Genomic DNA, 17,280 nt, shown 5'->3' with positions numbered 1-17,280 from the left:
AGTCTGAGCTGAGGAAAAAGTGGAGGCTTTAGTTTACGCATCCTCCTTTATGTAAGCCCTTTTTCTTTGTGGAACTTGTGCATACTATCTTTGGGTGCAAGCTAATAGCCCTGAATATGGGAGGACAAAAGCTACTCTTAAGAGCACAAGGTAAACAGGGAAGTACTTGCGTAGACCTTAGGGCTCTCCTCTGGTGTCCCTGAAGAACAGTTGCTTTACACCCGTTGGAAAAATGAATGCTCAAATAGGAAAGGGCTGTTAACCTTAGTTTATCACCCTGTGAGACTGGCCATTTCTAACATCTAACAGCTGTAGTCAATGGCCTGAGGAAAAAAGCTTTTTGATCTGAATGCTTGAATTGTCATGTGTGGTTTGGTGATATCCAGGCTTGAATTTACTTGGTGGCCAGTGCTAGATTGCCGCCAAAGGGCTCTTATGTCATGAGGATCAAAGGAAACCACAGAATGCGCCTTGCAGAATGATCACATCTTGGAAAAGTAAACCTAAGAGCCACTTTGTAAATGTTTGTTAATATAGTGGTCTACTGACATGATTGAGCTGAAGCTTTGGAGTCAAAACCTGAAAAATTGTCCGAGACAGAGTGTTAACCTTTTTATGTTCTACAGTTCGTGTTGACATCCTGTGTCCTACCATCTTCATGAATAAGGAACTACTAGCACAACCTGCAGATATGTTTCTAAAAGTAGAAGACAGCAAATATATATTAATTTGGAGAAGAAAAAAAAAAGCAGGGTGGGGTGGGTGGGAGGTTCCTTGAATTAGCCTGCAGAATACTAAATTCAACTGCTAGGTTCAGTCAGTATGAAACCAGTCTTTCTGTAGGCACTTCTATTCAGTGGCTATTTTAGCTGAAGATGGGAGCCTTATCTGCAAGCATTTTAGCACAATCATATGTGCTCGTCCCAGCTTCTTGCAGGAAGGGCAGAATGCTGTTCAGGATGATAGAACCATGGCTTTTTTATGGGAAAGAGTCACGGTGGCTCTTTATCTGCCTGGGCTAATGCTGTGTGAACAAACCATGATTAGGAGATGGTCCTGCTCAGGACTCAGATTCTGTCAGACAGCCCATGAGTCTGTGTGGTGTCTTGGCCAGAGCTCTCCGATCCTGTGGTGTAGAAATAATAAGTAGAGCCAAAGATGGGATCATCGTCTGTGGTGAGGGATTGGCAAATACTGTCATGTTGGTGCCCTGGGTCAGGGGCAGAGCTTCCCTGGGGATGCCTGAAGGATGAGGGCGTACGGGGCTGTGGTGGTCTGAGCTTTGCTGCTCGCTTTGCTTTATGGGCAGATGGGACCGGAAGGGCTGGTATGGTATTGTAGTGGTTAATTTAAATGTGAGATCAGAGTTTCAATACAGAGGTTAATGACAGCAGGAACAGTTTTGAGGCTGACTCAGGATCCCAAAAATACATTCTTGTTTCTGCATGCATCCCTGTGCAGGGGGAGAGGTGTGGTGTGCAGGGGAAATGATGCTATAATCTCACATTTTCCCAGGGAAACCCAATTTTAGACTCTGCACCTATTTAATGTTTTTCATCTCTGTTGACTGGATGTGGTCTTGTTGGAATAGGGTTTATTGAATGGTGTTGGACAGCAGAGGTTGCTGAAGGGTTGTGAATGACCTTGTGTAAAGCACGTTTGACATACCTGGCTGCAAGGGCTGAAAGTACCCCATCTTCCTACATGAGGCCCCTGCCACGGGCTCGTATGTCAGTGTGGTTGTGCTGCAAGCACAGAGAGTGGATATGGAGGTACTAGCGTTTGCAAGGTGCAGCTGTGAAACATGGCCAAGAGAGCACAGTACAGCTTGCTGCTTACCATCTGTAAGGGTGCAGTGACTGAGCCTTTCTCCCTGGGAATAGGCAGCACTTTGAGGAAGCCATCTGTTGAATCTTTAAATGTGTGGCATAGAGGGTGCAAGAGGAGCACTGTCTCCTGTTGTAGAGAGAGCAAAAGAGGATAGAAAGGGCAGAGTGAGCTATTACTGCTTTCCTTATTTCAGTAATATTTTCAGGTCTGACTACACTGAGTAACTGGTGCTAAAAATAACTGTTTTGAAGGAGACAGACAGTGAGCCCTGCCAGGAGGAGATGGTATGACTAGTGAAAACAAGGGCTTGCAATTCTATGGCAGCTTTGTCTGTGGCTATGGAAAAGCCTGATGAGACTGTTGCAGAGGGACCAGCTGGTTAATCTCTGGAATCATTTGGCCCAGACCATAGCTGGGGAGCCTAAGAATGTCACAGCAGTGAGGGCACTGGACAAAATGACTGAGTTTCCCAGAGGAGAAAACCATGGCAAATGCCATGAGTGTGAGGTTTTGTTAATGAAAAGCCAAGTACAAACTGAATATATCTCCTCCATGGACTACACAGCACCACTATGTTTCTCTATGTCAGGCTCACATGTCTGAGGCAGAAGTAGGAGGCATGAGCTGGATACAGTAGGGGAGTGTAGGAATGCCTGGGTGTGTTCCTTCAGGAAGTGGGGGGAAGCTGGTTTGGGCATATGTCATGAATCTGGCCTGCCAGGCAGCATTTCTGAGCAGAAAGAGATTGTATCCTTGGAAACACAGTGTGATCACCCCAAAACTCAATTTCTGCTTTGAAAAGTAAAGACGGTTGAGGTACATTTGGAAGCAGGGGACTGACACAGTAACAACTGCACAAACAGTTCCTGTGCTATAATTTCTTTGTTTTCAGTCTCTCTGAGATAAGTTTTCACTGTCAAAATGTACAGTTATCAGGACTTCATTTTCTTTTGATAAGGAGCCTTGTTTTCGCCTTTATATAGACCTCCTGAAGCCTAGCTGTCACATCATTCCTCTAGTAGACGAGATGCTGCTCTGTAAAGCCTGTGTTGGGCTGTTGCTGGACACATGTCTCCATCCTTAGATCAAGTCCTAGCCCACTGTGCTGCAAAAAGGGATAATACTGTGAACATCTGTAAGGTTCTGGACTGTCTAGTACATGTGGTAGAAGAGTGGAGCTTGTGCGTTCTTTGGTACAGCGTGATGACATCTCCCTAGATGGGGCCCTGGAAAGAGTTCTTAGTCTCTAGGGCTTTAGCTTTCACTGTTGATGTGCGTTCAGCCCTGGTGCTGGCCAAACGCCAGCATCGTGTGAATGCAAGGCTTTTGAATAATGCCAAGTTGTCTGCCAGTTGATATTGATCTATCTTTGTTCAGTTTTCTTCTAGTAAGTCTTTTTTCCCCCCAACTCATAGGTGGTGCCAGCTGACAGAGGATGTCCTCTGCAGGTCCTAGTGAATGGCAGTATGGGAAGGGTCTGGCTGAAAAAGCCAAAACAGCATTACCTCTGGTCACATTTGTGTGGTTTTGCTGGGAATGTGGCAGGCAGCCCCTCAGAGGCTGCCCGGCTGCAACCTCAGCCAAGACACATGCAGGGACGGTCTAAAAGGATGCGATTGCTGTCTGATTCAGCCCTTGAGGCTCAGTGGTGTCCTATGGGTCCTCAAACCCTCCTCTCTACGTGGCTGTAGATGTGATTGGTGCTTTCCCACTAGAGGGCAGTTTTACCGTGCATGCATTTTTATAGGTTGCTAATCTCATTCAACAGGGTCTTACTTTAAGACCAAGAGGAATTCAGATGAAAGCCATGGTCAACATCTAATTATTTCAACAGCTACCAAGGTCCTGTATGAATTAAACCGTTTATTTGGAAATATAAATATAAAGCTACTCAATATAAAGCAGGTATTGAGGAACAATTTTTCAAGTGTGCCATGTCTTTGGGAACAAGCATGCAGCAGATATGTCACGGTTGCACGGAAGTGGGTGTGACTGGGGTGTATTTTCTGCACTGAGAGCAGGCACACAGCTCTTGGATGCTTCTGCAAGTTAAAACAGAGATATAGAGATGTAGCAGAGATTGTTTCACAGAAGCTGAATGTACTAGTGAGATTTTTGTATACATATATTCTGAAGCTTTACAAAGAAAGCCAAAAGAAACCCCAAAGACCCTAAGTCTTAATGGAAAAGACAAGTGCTCCTTAACAGGATATTAGCAGACCCTGAGGGTTTGTTTCTTAGATGAATAATGATATACTAACAGGCATTAATATTTCAGAAAGCCAAGTAAGAACCATGATTTCAGGCTCACTTAATCTACACCAAAGGCAGCCTGGGGATATTTCGGCACTGAGGCATGGTTGTGTTGGGAATATCACTCTGTTCTGCTGATATGTGAGAGGATGTGAGTTGACTTTCTCAGCTGCTGAGAAACACGAGATCAGTCATGACCTTGTCCTTTAATTCAATAAGTCAAAATTGGTCATGTTCTAATGTGACATTTCTGCCAAACACTGAAGTTGGGCTTGTTTGCTTCTGCTACCCTACAGCTATCCATGCACAGCATGGAGGGAACATGTTCCTCTGCTCTTTCTAGGTGTCTGGAAGCATCCAGGGTTTTGCCTTCCCAAGATCTGAGCTAACGTTGTGAGGAATTACAGATGGTGACCTTGCTGGGAAGCTCAGCAGACAGTTTTTGCTTGTTTTTTTTCTGTCTAGTTCTACTTGCCCAGGCCATTTGTCCCTGAGCCAGGCATAGCATCTGGGAAGAATGGCTGAAGGCACGCCTCATGTCTTGTTTTCTCTGGGGTTAGCAGTTTCTAGGGCTGCTTCTCGGAAGCCTTTCCAGCAAAGCCGAGCTCCGGTTCAGCCACTGTCATAGTCACGGGTTTGTAAGTCTGTGTTGCCCTTCCCTCTGCCTTGTGGGAAGTAGGTTCCCTAGTGGACAAGCTCAGTGTGGGCTACGTTCTCTTCAGCACTTGGCCTAGCTCCACTCCCTCACTTCATGTTTTCAGGAGACCGTAGTGTTTTTGTGTCACAGATTCCTTCTCGGCTCTTGTGGAAGCTGCCTGTTCCCCCCTGAAGCCAAGAGTGCTGGGTCACAGCAACAGGCCTATGCTTTAGATGCAGGAGCTGCATAGCAAGGAGCACTGTACCAAGCAGTTACAACCTGAGCAGGTAAAACACAAATGCAGCAGGCAGCTGTTAGGGAAACAAAAGCCTTAAACGTAAAAAACTATGCAAACTCACTTAGGGTATTCAGGGTGCACAGGAGAAGTTATGCTAGATGGACTCTTGCTAGACAGCCTGCAAGGCCATGCCCTCTCTTATCTCCCTGAACCCTGCCTGTTTGTGTTGTGAATTCTGGATGTAACACTCCTTCCTCGCTTTGCCTGCCAGAGTTTCTCTCTGCATGATCCACCCCTCCAGGACAGTACGAGCAAGTCTTCAGTTGTCTGGGGCATAAGCAGAACTGTTTCCTTGTATAGGCTGTGCGGGGCTTAATCCACGCAGTGCTGAGTGCTGTCCTCAAACAAGGCCAAACTCTATTTCCATTTGTCACTCCCTCAGTGCTATCCCCCACCTGGTAGTGTGGGTGCAATTCCTCCTCTGCTAACTCTGGAAGTCATAGGAGAATAGAGAAGATCAGATCAGTGCTACAGGCTCTCAAGAGTGTGTCCAAGCCACCTGCTTGATAGGTCTCCTCCTGTTCAAGGGAGATGTCCAAAGATGCTGTCCCCTCGTGCAGAAACACCCCCATGTCCATGAAGGAACATAGCTCTATCTTCATCCTTTCCACCCTTGTGGGTTTGATTTTACATTGTTGGCTAGACTTCTCTGATGGGTTTAATGCATTGTTTTGGGATCTTGTGCTGCTTGTTTGTTTTTCTGATTGTTTCATTCTCTGCTTCCAGACAAACTGTAAGCTGGTTCCTGTTAACTTGTCCACCCTCTGTCCACCTCCACTCATTTGCCTCTCCCCTTTCAAGTTTCCCATGAGAAACTATATTGCTGTTAGGATCCTTGTTCTTATATGCTCTCTTTTTGTCCAAGAAGTTTTCTCTGTGCAAGTCTCTGTCCACAGTCCTCCTCTGGAGTGTTAAAGCTGCTCTGACCCAAGCCTAAGAGAAGTATATTAGAAGCTTTCTGCCTCCTTCAACAATTAGGAACAAAGTCTGTGGTTAAAGTTTTCTGTGGGGTGTGAACAGAAATCTATGGGCAAAATCATATTTAAGTACCATTTTGTAGACTCCAAAGCAATGAAATTTCCTTAAAAAAATTACATACATATTTTCTTCTTTTTTAATGATGCGTTTGGAAATTTTTACTTTTATGTCTGGTCTTTTAGATTGCTTCACCTTGTTTTCTAGAGTTTTGCTATATCACGAGAGTATCTCTGAGTCTAGCAGCTGGGACTTAACATATATATGTATTTCTGACATAGTAAAAGTTGTGATCAGCTCACCAGAATTGGTAACACAGGTTCTTCCCTACCTATTCAGCAAAATCAGATGTTAGAAGTAAGCTTTACAGTCTTGTACCAGTTCCTGCCCTGCTTAATGTAGCATTTTGTTTATGTTCTGTTCAAATTTGCTGCCTAGCATCTTTAGATGTCTTCCCAGTTTTTGTTCACCCTCTCCTTAACCTTTGGGTGTCTAGGACGTTGTTTTCTCCCTCTGTGGTTTTCTCCTCAAATGTCACAGATGCTTAGGTAACATTTTCTGGTTACTCTGGACAACAGTGGTTTGTAATGATAATTTTTCTTGATTACTTGCTTTCTGGGTCCTAACTCTGTTTCTGCTAACCACCAGTCTTAAATATAGTAGTAAAACCAGACTGTTCAGTTAAATCTGCATGTCTATAGAGCACGTGCTGATGCTGTCCATTTCTGCCACAGTCTGATCAGTTAAATCCAGATGATGCTCTTGCTACTTTAAATTACTGCTGCTTATCTTATTGGGAATAGGGGGCAGTTAGGACCACATCCCTTGGATTCTTCAGGGCCGCTACTGTGTGGTAAGGATTTGAGATTATTATCTTGGGGAGGATGGCTTCTTTAGGATTATACTTAGCCTGTCCTGCATGATGAGTTACAGACTGTCTCCAAATTAGATCTGGAGCTCACCAGTCAGGTCAGCATTAGCAGAAGGAGCACTGCTGGGTTGTACAACCTGCTCTTCACCTCTATGGTCTTATTCCAGCCCTGTTCTTGTTCTAACATTTAGACTCTATTGCTAGTTTGTTTTTTATTCTGTTTCCTCAGAACCTGAAAACATTGAACTATACGTAATCTCTACACAGAACAGAATATCTGTTCTTTTTTTTTTTAACATATGAGCAGGCAGAAGTGCAGTGATTCATTCTGACTCAACTGAGGTTTTTCAGAAGAGGTAGGGCAGAATGAGGGCTGAAACCTGTCTCACCTTCCCATTGGTTTGTGTGGAAGATCAAAAGACTGTATTGACATGTTTTGAGAACTCTGTGTGTGAACCCCAGCATCCCAAAACATTAAGGGTAGCCTCAGATTCTCTTCTCAGGCTATTGTCTCCTATGTCTGGTTTTCGGGAGCCGGTAGGTGCAGTAAGCCGTGTCACCTTGCACTGCAGGAGCTCCCAGTGGTTAAGCGGTGTGGCTGCAGGGTCCATGTCCTAGATAAATAATTCTGACTTTGGTTGGAAGTAATTTTTTGGACATCAGAAAGTGTTCAATTTTTCTCTACCCTATTTGTACCCTTGTTGAATTGTAGTCCTTGCCAAGGTGACCTAGGACTTTGCCACCCACAGCCTTGTGGTTCTGGGAGAGTGGCAGTGTTGGGACACGTCCTCTTGCATTACAGCTTGTTACTTAGCTCCTGTGTCCAACCCCATCTCCTTGCACACCACCACCATGGAAAATGATACAGCTGGCACAGGGAAAAGAGACTTTATCTTCCAGTTTGCACAACAGCAGGTTCTGGGAATAGCCTTGGAAGGTCTCAGTCTTTGTGATTGTGGTGAACTTTCCCAATGACTGTATGTACAGGATATTTTTTCATTCAGTCATTACCCATGGCATGTAAATGTTTTTAACTAGATTGAAATTATTCAATCCTTCTGATTCAAAGCTTTTATTTTGAAAGGAGACTGTTTCCAGTGATACTTCCACTTTGCTGGAAGAACTGAGGGACTAAGGAAAACCACATGACTAATTTTGTTTGTTGGCTCTTCTATCAAACACTCCTCTCATCTCTGGGGACTGGGGGGGCTTCTCTGGTCTCAGAGAGCTGAGAGCTTTGCAGTTTCCCCAGGAGGAGGTGGCTTGCCTGTATGCTCCCCAGTATGCCTCCAACCCACCATACCAACCAAAGCAACTCACAGGTGCTTGTTTCCTCCTGTTTTAGCTCCATGTTTGCAGCATCCTCATTTGCTTGAATGGGGCAATCTGGCAGGCCTCTTGGTTTTGTACATTTGATTTGCCTACAAATGTAGGCATTGCTTTAGCCAGTTGTATGTGCTATGATAGATAAGCCGTGTTCTCAGCTTGTGCTAACTAGTGAGGTTTGAATTCACAGTTGTAAGGTTAGAATCTGAACACCTATAATCATGTAAAAGTACCTCCACTGGCTCAAGCACATTTAGAAATCGGATCTGTTGGTGGCTAGACTACTTGCTGGCAAAACAAGTTGTCACACAGAAGAGGGGCACCACTGCTGTTTTGCTTTTCCTTTAGTCTTAGATTCTGCCTCCACCCACAGCAAAGCCACCAGCAGGTGAATGCTGGCTTTCAAGACCCCATTCATTTCATGAAGAAAAAATGAAAGAAGAACAGTAAAAAATATTGGTGGTCTTTAACGTTGTAGCCCAGTAATCCTGTAGATTTTAGTCCCAAATAATACTCTGCAGAACTGTGTCCTAACTGGCAAAAGTTGCCTGTGATTCATTGGACGAGGAGGAGGAGGAAGTTGCACAGCCAGGTGAATTAGCAATGTAGAAAGTTTTTTTCTGCTTCTGAGCCATCACAAGCAGTTATTCCTAAGCACAATATTTCTGTCTAGACAGGCAATCATTTTACTTATTGTTGTGGCTGGAATAAATACATCCCAGAACTGCTTCTGTTAAAAAACCAAAATCTGTTGATTGCCTTGAATTAGTAAATACGTTAACCCCAGGAGAGATTTATCATTCTTTTCCCAAGAGAAAGGTCAGAGAGGTTCAAGTGGGTCCAGAGAGGCCATGCCTTATTTACGCCTGGCTGCCCATCACAAGGACTTGCACAATCATAGAACAAGCTGAATAAAATTCTGAATTTCCACATCAAGACAAAACTCCAAAATGCTCGTTAGACTGAAAAGTGTCAGGCAAAAGAGTACATTTAAAAATATTGACAAATTTTTGACATTTCCCCAGATCAAAATAGTGTGGTTTAAAAAAACCTGAGTTACAGACTTATGTGCTTTCTTCTAGTTCATTATTAAAAACAATTTTTCCAAGAGTGTATTAGTTCACGAGTCTTACAGCTGCTGAGCATGCTACTGTCATTTTAACCATTGATACAGTCTCTCTTGGGGGATTGTATATCCAAGCTGCATGTAATGCTGCAGGAGCCAAAATGGCTACAGAGTCTTTTTGGGTCCTGCAGCATTACACACAGCTTGGTTCAATCAGAAATTTATTTAACATTACAAGAGATACAGTCCTCCAAAAGCCTAGTAAGAGTAACTTTTCCAAGACTGTAATGGAAGCATAGCTCCGCGTTGTCTGGTATTGTCTGGAAATAAACCAGCTGCAGCACAGGTCAGTGAAGTGAAATACTTCGTTAGAAATGAGTGACCTGACCAAAACCTTGCTTCATAATTTTCTTTACAGAAAGTTGAAGTTAAAAAAAAAGAGAGAGAGAGGGTATTTGATTATTTGATTTTTGTGGAAACTTCAATTCCTGTTTGAAAAAGGATAGAACACAATGGCAATACAAAACATAACAAGGAACACATCTCCTTTCAAGAAAGCAAAACAAATTTTAAATGCTCAGTACTGTGCTGAATCATTACAACTGAACATCATCTGCTGTTGTCTCCTTTCTCTGTCCATCTAATTTTGTGGACTGAAATCCTGACCCTACTCAAGTCAATGCCAAAACTTCCACCAATTTCCCTTCAGAGAAGGGGTTTTACCCCTTCTGCTTTGGTAGTGGCAGGTATAATGAAATACCTCTTAGCTGTCATAAAACCACTATGCAGTGCTTTTAAGTTCCTGTGTAACTCTAGTTTCGATCCTCCTATGTTTCACTGGTTCTGAGAAAGAAAGTCTAGCTGCCTAGGGAGTCCTAAAAATAAATCTGAGAGTCATTCTGTATTTTATACTGCAAATTCTGAATACTCCTATTGAAGCTGTGTTAAGGAACTGCATATCTCATGGGGGCCTGCCCTAGTAATAGAAAAAAATCTGTTGTGTTTCGGCGTTGCTGGTAGGTGTTCTGGAGATTTGGCATTTAGGAATTACCATGTGGTTATGCCAATTTGATTTAAGGATTGCCTGTGAAAGACACCTCTGCTTTCCCTCCTTGTCTGTTTATCACCAGTGGGTGAATGTTATCAAATAAATTACTGTGGTGGGCAGAGTGAATTGGAAATGGGGGAACTGGCCCTGTTCTGCAGCAACAGGAGGCAGCATACACAGAATCAGCCATTTGAATTCTCCCCCCTCCCACTGCTCCTTGCAAACTGTCTTAAAATCAGACAGACCCCCACCTGTGCAAAGCTTAACCTGCTTGTAGACCTGGCAGTGGGAGCATGGCATTCCCTATGAAGGGAAGACCTAGGTGAGACTTCTAGTATTTTGCTCACGTGCTTTACACACCTACAGTTTTCTGACATCTTCCTCCCACACATAAGAAACTTTGCTTTGTGGTTTGAGATTTTGCCCAAACCCCTGCAGCTGCAAAACCCAGTTCACTTGTGCATCAGTCCGACAGCAGCCCTGGGACCTGGGCTGTGCAAAATGGAGCGAGGTGGCCCACCTTACTTTGAAGGCTTCCTTCTGCCATTGAGTGACTGATACCAATTCCTTTGTTTCCAAACCAGAAAGAACATTTCCATATTGTGAAGAGAACACAAATAACAAAGGCTTGTCCTATATGTTGGGCTCTTCAGACCTCAGGAGTAATCAAGACACAAAGTCTTGCCTTCAGAGGCTCCCAGGGTTACTACTGAAGTTGAGGTAGCCTGAGGAACAGTCCCTGCAGGGTGGGCAGCAAGGCACGCCAGTTGTTAGCCCTGATTCTCAATTGTTGAAGTTTCCTCCAAGTTGCTATTGCTTGGGCAGATATTCCCAGGCTGAACTGCTGCTTGAGATTGAATTATTTTGCAAAACTCATACCCCGGAAAATATTTTGGCTTCATTCACAGAAAATGAGCCTTCTAGTACTGCATCGTCTTGTGACTGTTCAGCCCCTGGTGTCCATGTTAACCTCTCTGCAGACAGCTGAGTTCACACCACATGTAGTATAGTAAGCTTCCCAAGAGCTCCTGCTGTGTTTTACTGCGGTCTCTTGCGCTTAGTCTTCCAGCCCTTCTTGTTTTCTCTCTTTCAGACCTGATGGCCTTCCTGAAGTACAAACTACTGAACACTTGACAGTCCATGCTCTCCTCCCAGGTAAGATACTAGATGGTGTTAATTCTCCAGTAGGTACAATGAAAATTGGTGGTCAGATATCAGCCAGAGCTTTCAAAAACCCCCAAAGCATTTTCTAGAGGAAGTAGCTGTTTTCAGGAAAATAGATTTGTATCTGCCTGTGTATAACAAGGATGCTTCCCTTCTCTGGGAGGTAGATGCTTTTTCCTGCCATAATGGAGTCTGAGGAAGTGAAAATTCAAGCTGGATGAACTGTGCTTAATAAGGAAAAGAGCATATGTATTTATTTACAAAATGTGGAAAAATATGAAATGTACAATACTGAGGAAGAGGGCTCTTCTGCGAGCCCCCAGCCACACCACATCAAAGCAAATCCTGCTGGTCCCTGATTCTACCCCTGAGAGCAGGTGATGGGGAATGCTTTCAGAAGAGAGCAGCATATGCACTGTTTTACCTTCAGCGATCTCTGGTTTACAGTAGCTGCATCTTGTTTATGGGTGTAATGTTTACGGCTTTTAGGAGACTGCATTATGTCGTCTAATGCTTTTTCAAACCTGCTTTTATTTTTGTCTTTGCAGTTTTCTTTGAGAGTTTCAACACTCTTTGTAGTAGTATGCAGTAATGAAAGACATTCATTTTTATTTCTTACAAATCTCCTGCCTGGAAATGTCATTGGCTACCCCTAGATTTTGTGCAATGACAAATAAATCTTTTCTGCTTGTCTTGTCATCATTTACATGTCTGCCAAAGACCTGCTGCTCCAATAGTAAAGTTTTCCAAACTGAAAAATCCTTCCTTGCCTAATCTTTACTCAGCTTCTAATCCTTTGCTTTTCACCTTGCCCCTCTCTTTGCCTAATTCTAGTGTATCTTCTCTAAGACAATTCCTAATGCTCTGTCATACCTCATGGGCGCGGAATTTGTCTTCAATGTGTTCTGCACAAGGACATTGGGTTCTCCTTCCCAGTTGATTTAGTAACTACTAGCATGTGTGTATATTGGCAGGTTTTCTTCCCCAGTTGGGTGACATAGCATTTACTGATTTTGAATTTTGTTTGAAGGTTCACTTACCCTGGACCACAAGAGCCCTCTGTGACTTCACAGTTGCCTTCAAATTTCACTGCTGTGGGTATTTGAGCAAACTCTATCACCTCACCCCTCACCCTGAATTTCATTTATCTGTAATGTGAACAGCACGCATTTCACCTGCTTAAGTTAGAACAACAATGTGTCTTGAAACTATTTGAAAATATGTGGGGACAGACATTTTTAAACTTCAGCCCTGATGTCTTATTTTGGCAGCAGTGTCTTTATGGAACTATCCATAATGAATTATCCAACTAAGTTTTTGGTATGGGTAGATGCATCTCAAGAATTCACAAATACCTTTGCTTATTTATTGGTTGTGAAGCCTCTGGAGAGTTTTTCTTATTTCTGAAACAAACACAAATTCCAAGTATTAGTAGGTGATTAGCAATTACTAGACTTTTTCCTGGTCTTTCAGCTTTTTCTGGGAAATGATGTGAAATGAGAATACTTTCCTTGTTGGCCTGCCAAACTTATTCACACTAGCCGTAACTGCTCCATTCTCCTCCTGTATGGAGCTGCAGAGGGCATTTCGTGCTGATCAGGCCATTCCCTCTGCAGCGGCTGCACTGATCAGAGCTTCCTTTCTGCCCCTGGAGTGCCCATTTGAATTTGGCAGAGAAACCATGTGCATACTTTTGCAATACAAGCAAAAACGACTCCAAAGCCAATTAGATTATGAGGATCTGTCGGCATCTCCTTAGCAGGAAAGTGTTCCTGTTTGGCAGCCAAGTGCTGTGAATGTGTCTGAAGTGAGTGTCACCATGTCTGGACTGTGGGGTTGCCATGTCATTTCTCCTTTGCATCCAAGCAGTTTTACTGTTTACAGAACCAAGGAGCAAGAGGTTGCCTTGAACTCTCAGTGCTGCTAGTTTCTAAGTTAAAACAAAGGAAAATGGTATAGACACATGCAAGTAGGATAAAATGTACAGCAGAGGGGCAGTGTATTGATGTTGAAAAGCTGGTGTGTCTGTGGGTCTGGGAGAGGATATTGAGAGTCAGGTTGTTGGGAAGCAATGGGTCACACTATGGGGAGATGGGGAAGGTCAGGGCTGTGTGGGAGCCAGGCAGGAGCAAGCCAGGGGTCAAGAGAAAGCTGGTGGGAAGGTGCAGCACTGTGCAACCTCAGGATATGCAGGCAATGTAATGGCAGCATTTTCTGATCTGTGACCTTCCTCTGCCTATGGCTGCCTCCTGAGCAGCTGATTTATTTGAACTGAGACAGCCCACCTCCATTTTTTCTGAGTAGTGTTACCAACTCAGGACCCAGAAGTAGTTGCAGGAAGCATAAATTAATTCCTTCTAGTGGCTCATTTGCACTTGTCATCAACACACTTCCTTTACAACTGCTTAATGTAGATCCTGAAGAGAGGAATGAGTCTGTGGATTTCCATGTTTGGTCTGCCTTTAACTTCAGGTCAAAGATACTTAATTTTAAGGTAAGAGCTTCTTGGCTACTAGCTTCATTCTAAGATCAGGAGACTGAGCTCCTGTCAGGCTCATGTTGTCACTAGAAAAAAGACTGTGCCCAAGGAACTCAGTTTGACAGTTTTTGTTTCTGAAGTGGAATAGGAGCTTGCTTGCTCTTCCAAGAGGGATATTAATTATATGCTTTCATAGTTCAAATTAACTGGGTCTAGTCCACGTAAGAAGAGAAGGATGAGTAGGGTCATAACAGTGTTCAAACAAGCACAGGCAAATAAGCACATACAGGAAGGAAGATAAACTGTTCTCCAGATCCTTGGTGGATAGGGCAAAGAGCCATGAGCTGTTGCATTGGAGCAATATTCAAATTGGACCCAAGAGATATCTGTTAATGGTAAGGATGTTGCAGCACTGTCATCAGTCATTCATGGCACCTGCTGAATCTCCATTGTCAGAGCTTTCCCAGATAAGGCAAGTGCAGCAGGCGTCAGAAGTGAATTAGGCACAGTGACAGGTTCTAGGGCTCTCCCAGGTGAACCCACAGGAAATTCAGGCTATTGAAACACCTGTGGCTCATACACAGGGCAAATGTTCTCATTAACAAATATTGTTTCAAAAAATGCAGCTGCGGTCTCACTTTTTTCATTCTGTCAAAGGCAGAGTGCTGTTCCTGCACTGATTTCACTTCATGAGGAAGTTTAGAGTTGCTTGGCTTCTCTTATGCAGAAATTTCTCCTTTGTCACAAATCCCACTGTATTCTTCTTCATGTCCTTGTTATCTAAGTGCGTGCCTATGTGAAACGGCATGGTGCGGTTTTCTTGCGATTTCAACTTTTCTTGCTATTTCAGCACAGGGAACAGACACTGTGCCAACAGAATACATCCCCTCCAACCACTGGGCTAAGCCAATACACATGTGCACATATGCACTCACAGACTGTGCTTGTGTTGGACAATTTCCAAACAAATCAGGCCATGAAGCAGAGCAGGAGGCAACAGCGAAAGATGCTGGTATGAACGAGGGAGGGTCAGAACAGCTAGCATCACCCTTGGTAGTCTATCTTACTTCTCTTGTCTTTTTGTACTGCAGTCAAATATTTCGTCACGTGAGAAAAATGAGAGTGCAGAAGGGAAAGAGGTAATTATCTTGTGTGTCGAAAGCAGAACTGCTACAATGCAAACTAGGAGTGACCCGGAGACAAGGTGTTCTGACATACCAGAGACAGGTGCTCAGCCTCTCCAGAAGAGAAAAATTTCTTCGCAATACATGTGGGGCTGTATTTGGTGCTGCTTGTATACATAGGCTGTGTGATGAAATGAGCAGAAAAGCCCCTGTGTGTTCAAGTTCAGAGTTCCTTCTGGGCTTTTGCATCAGTGCCAAAGGAAACATCTGAAAGACAGTGAGAAAGGCCTACTTCCATCTTCACGTCTAATCATGCGGCACCTCCTGCAACCACAACTGCAACACAGACCACAAGTATGGCCATGAATCATGACGACTCATGGAAAGATTTTTTGCTCTTGGTATTGCTGCTCTTAACACTTCTACTGTGTGACAAATTATCCCAGACTTCCACCCATTAAATGCTTGATGTTTCCATGTCATGTTAGTTGGGTAATGCTCTAGCTGTTAAACATGGAATAACTCTGGAGGCTTGCCCATCACTAAATCACCTGATTGCAAGCTGAGCTTGGTGACTGATAATCTTGGAACTGATTATCACACATAACCACAATGCAGCCAATGCATCTCAACTCCAAGGATAAAGCATGTGGTGATTACCAGGGTTTTAATAGTATAGGTGAGGTTGTATTTGCCACACAATAATAAGGACTATAACTTTGAATGTGGATCTGGTTTTCCCAGGTGATCAATGTTCAAATTCTGCCCTGGCGTTTTAAGCAAGGTAGACCCTTGTGTGTGAATGGTGTGTGGTTGAGACATAGTTTGGTGATCACAAACACGATGTACAGCCACAGCCACCAACAGTAAGCACTAAGCTGTTTGGGAATACCTCTGAGAAAGGCCTGTTCTTTACAGAGATATGGCCAAAGCGATTCAGACGTTAAAAGTGTTGGTGAAAACTAGCTATCGGTGTGCTCAGCTATCAAAGCTAAGAAGGTGCGCGATTCCCACCCCACCCCTGTTTTTGTTTATAGGAGGCTTTTTATCAGCCAGATAATGTACTTTTCTGCCACTCTCGAAGGGTCTTCTGATATCTGTGAAAAAAAGAAATCTGTTTTAGCTTCAGACTTGCAGTTTGGCAGTGAAATGAACAGGAGAGGTTTCCTGTGTGCTGCTGCTCTCGCTGGCTGTGATGCTTTCCAGACAGGCAGCTGAGCAGTGCCTGGGGAGTTAGCACTGAACGTCTGTGAGTGCTTTGGCTTTTTTTGGCATTTCAGTCTTCTTCCTTTTAGATGACGTGCATATAGCATGGGAAGAAACTCTGTAGTATGAGAGGAGGCAGGAAGCTATTAACACTTGGAGCCAAGCCCTTTGAACTGTTTTGAGGGCTGCCAGTGCCAAATGCTCTTTTGTATGAGGGCAGGAAAGAGGCCTTGGGTGTAGAAGTGAGTGCTGGTGATGGAAACTGTCCTGAAGGGGACAGAACTATTATCCAGATAATACCAGCTCTCCCAGGAGAAAAGGGATATCAGTTCTGGGGACAGAGGGGCTGGGCATGGCATAGAGCCCTCCCAGCACACTCCTGAGACCAAATGCACCACTCGCTCTGCACACCTGGCCCTTTATGTGGCAATTGTGAGGTTAGGGGCTCCGTGCTCTGTTCTGCACTGTGCAATAGAGTGTTTCCTTTTATCAATTTTTGCATATGACATCATTTTTTTCTATATATTGCCCCTTCTCCTTGCAAGAGAGGACAACACAGGTTCCCAGTCTGCTTTCTTTCGTCTATTTATTGTTCTGTCTCTCTTGGCCACCTATTTTCTTGTGTGAACAGTCCCACTTTATTCAGGCTCTAAGTCCTCCTATTAACCTGTTGTTCTGGTTGCCTTGTTTGATTTCTGTCTGTTTCAATAACAATCCTACTGCTGACAATATGTTCATGTCTTTGACATCTATAATAATGTCATCACTTTCTAGTCTACACCATGCAATTCATTATGGAACCTTCTTCCCTCTGACTTTCAGGGGGGGCTTGGAGATGGTCTATAGCTTGTAGGCAGACCTGAGCTCACTGGGAGAGGAAGGCTGTCTGCCCTGTCCTCATTACAGCAACATTCAGGCAGAACCTCTGCCACAGAGAAGGATGAATGGGATTTGAAGCAAAGCAGTGGGTTTCCCGATGTATAATACTGAAAGAAGTAAAGGC

The 17,280-nt window shown here is 43.8% G+C and overlaps 1 long non-coding RNA gene across 1 annotated transcript in view; it reads left to right on the top strand.

The window, feature by feature from the left end:
- Nucleotides 1–17,280, top strand: part of LOC130157190 (uncharacterized) — a 134,423-nt gene that overhangs the window by 47,493 nt on the left and 69,650 nt on the right. Inside the window, exon 2 of the long non-coding RNA XR_008824726.1 lies at nt 11,398–11,459. This is a non-coding gene — a long non-coding RNA (uncharacterized LOC130157190). The remainder of the gene's footprint in view (nt 1–11,397; nt 11,460–17,280) is intronic.

This window comes from Falco biarmicus, chromosome 11, assembly GCF_023638135.1.
Source record: "Falco biarmicus isolate bFalBia1 chromosome 11, bFalBia1.pri, whole genome shotgun sequence".
Lineage (NCBI taxonomy): Eukaryota > Metazoa > Chordata > Aves > Falconiformes > Falconidae > Falco > Falco biarmicus.
This window is presented reverse-complemented; position numbering and strand designations above follow the sequence as displayed.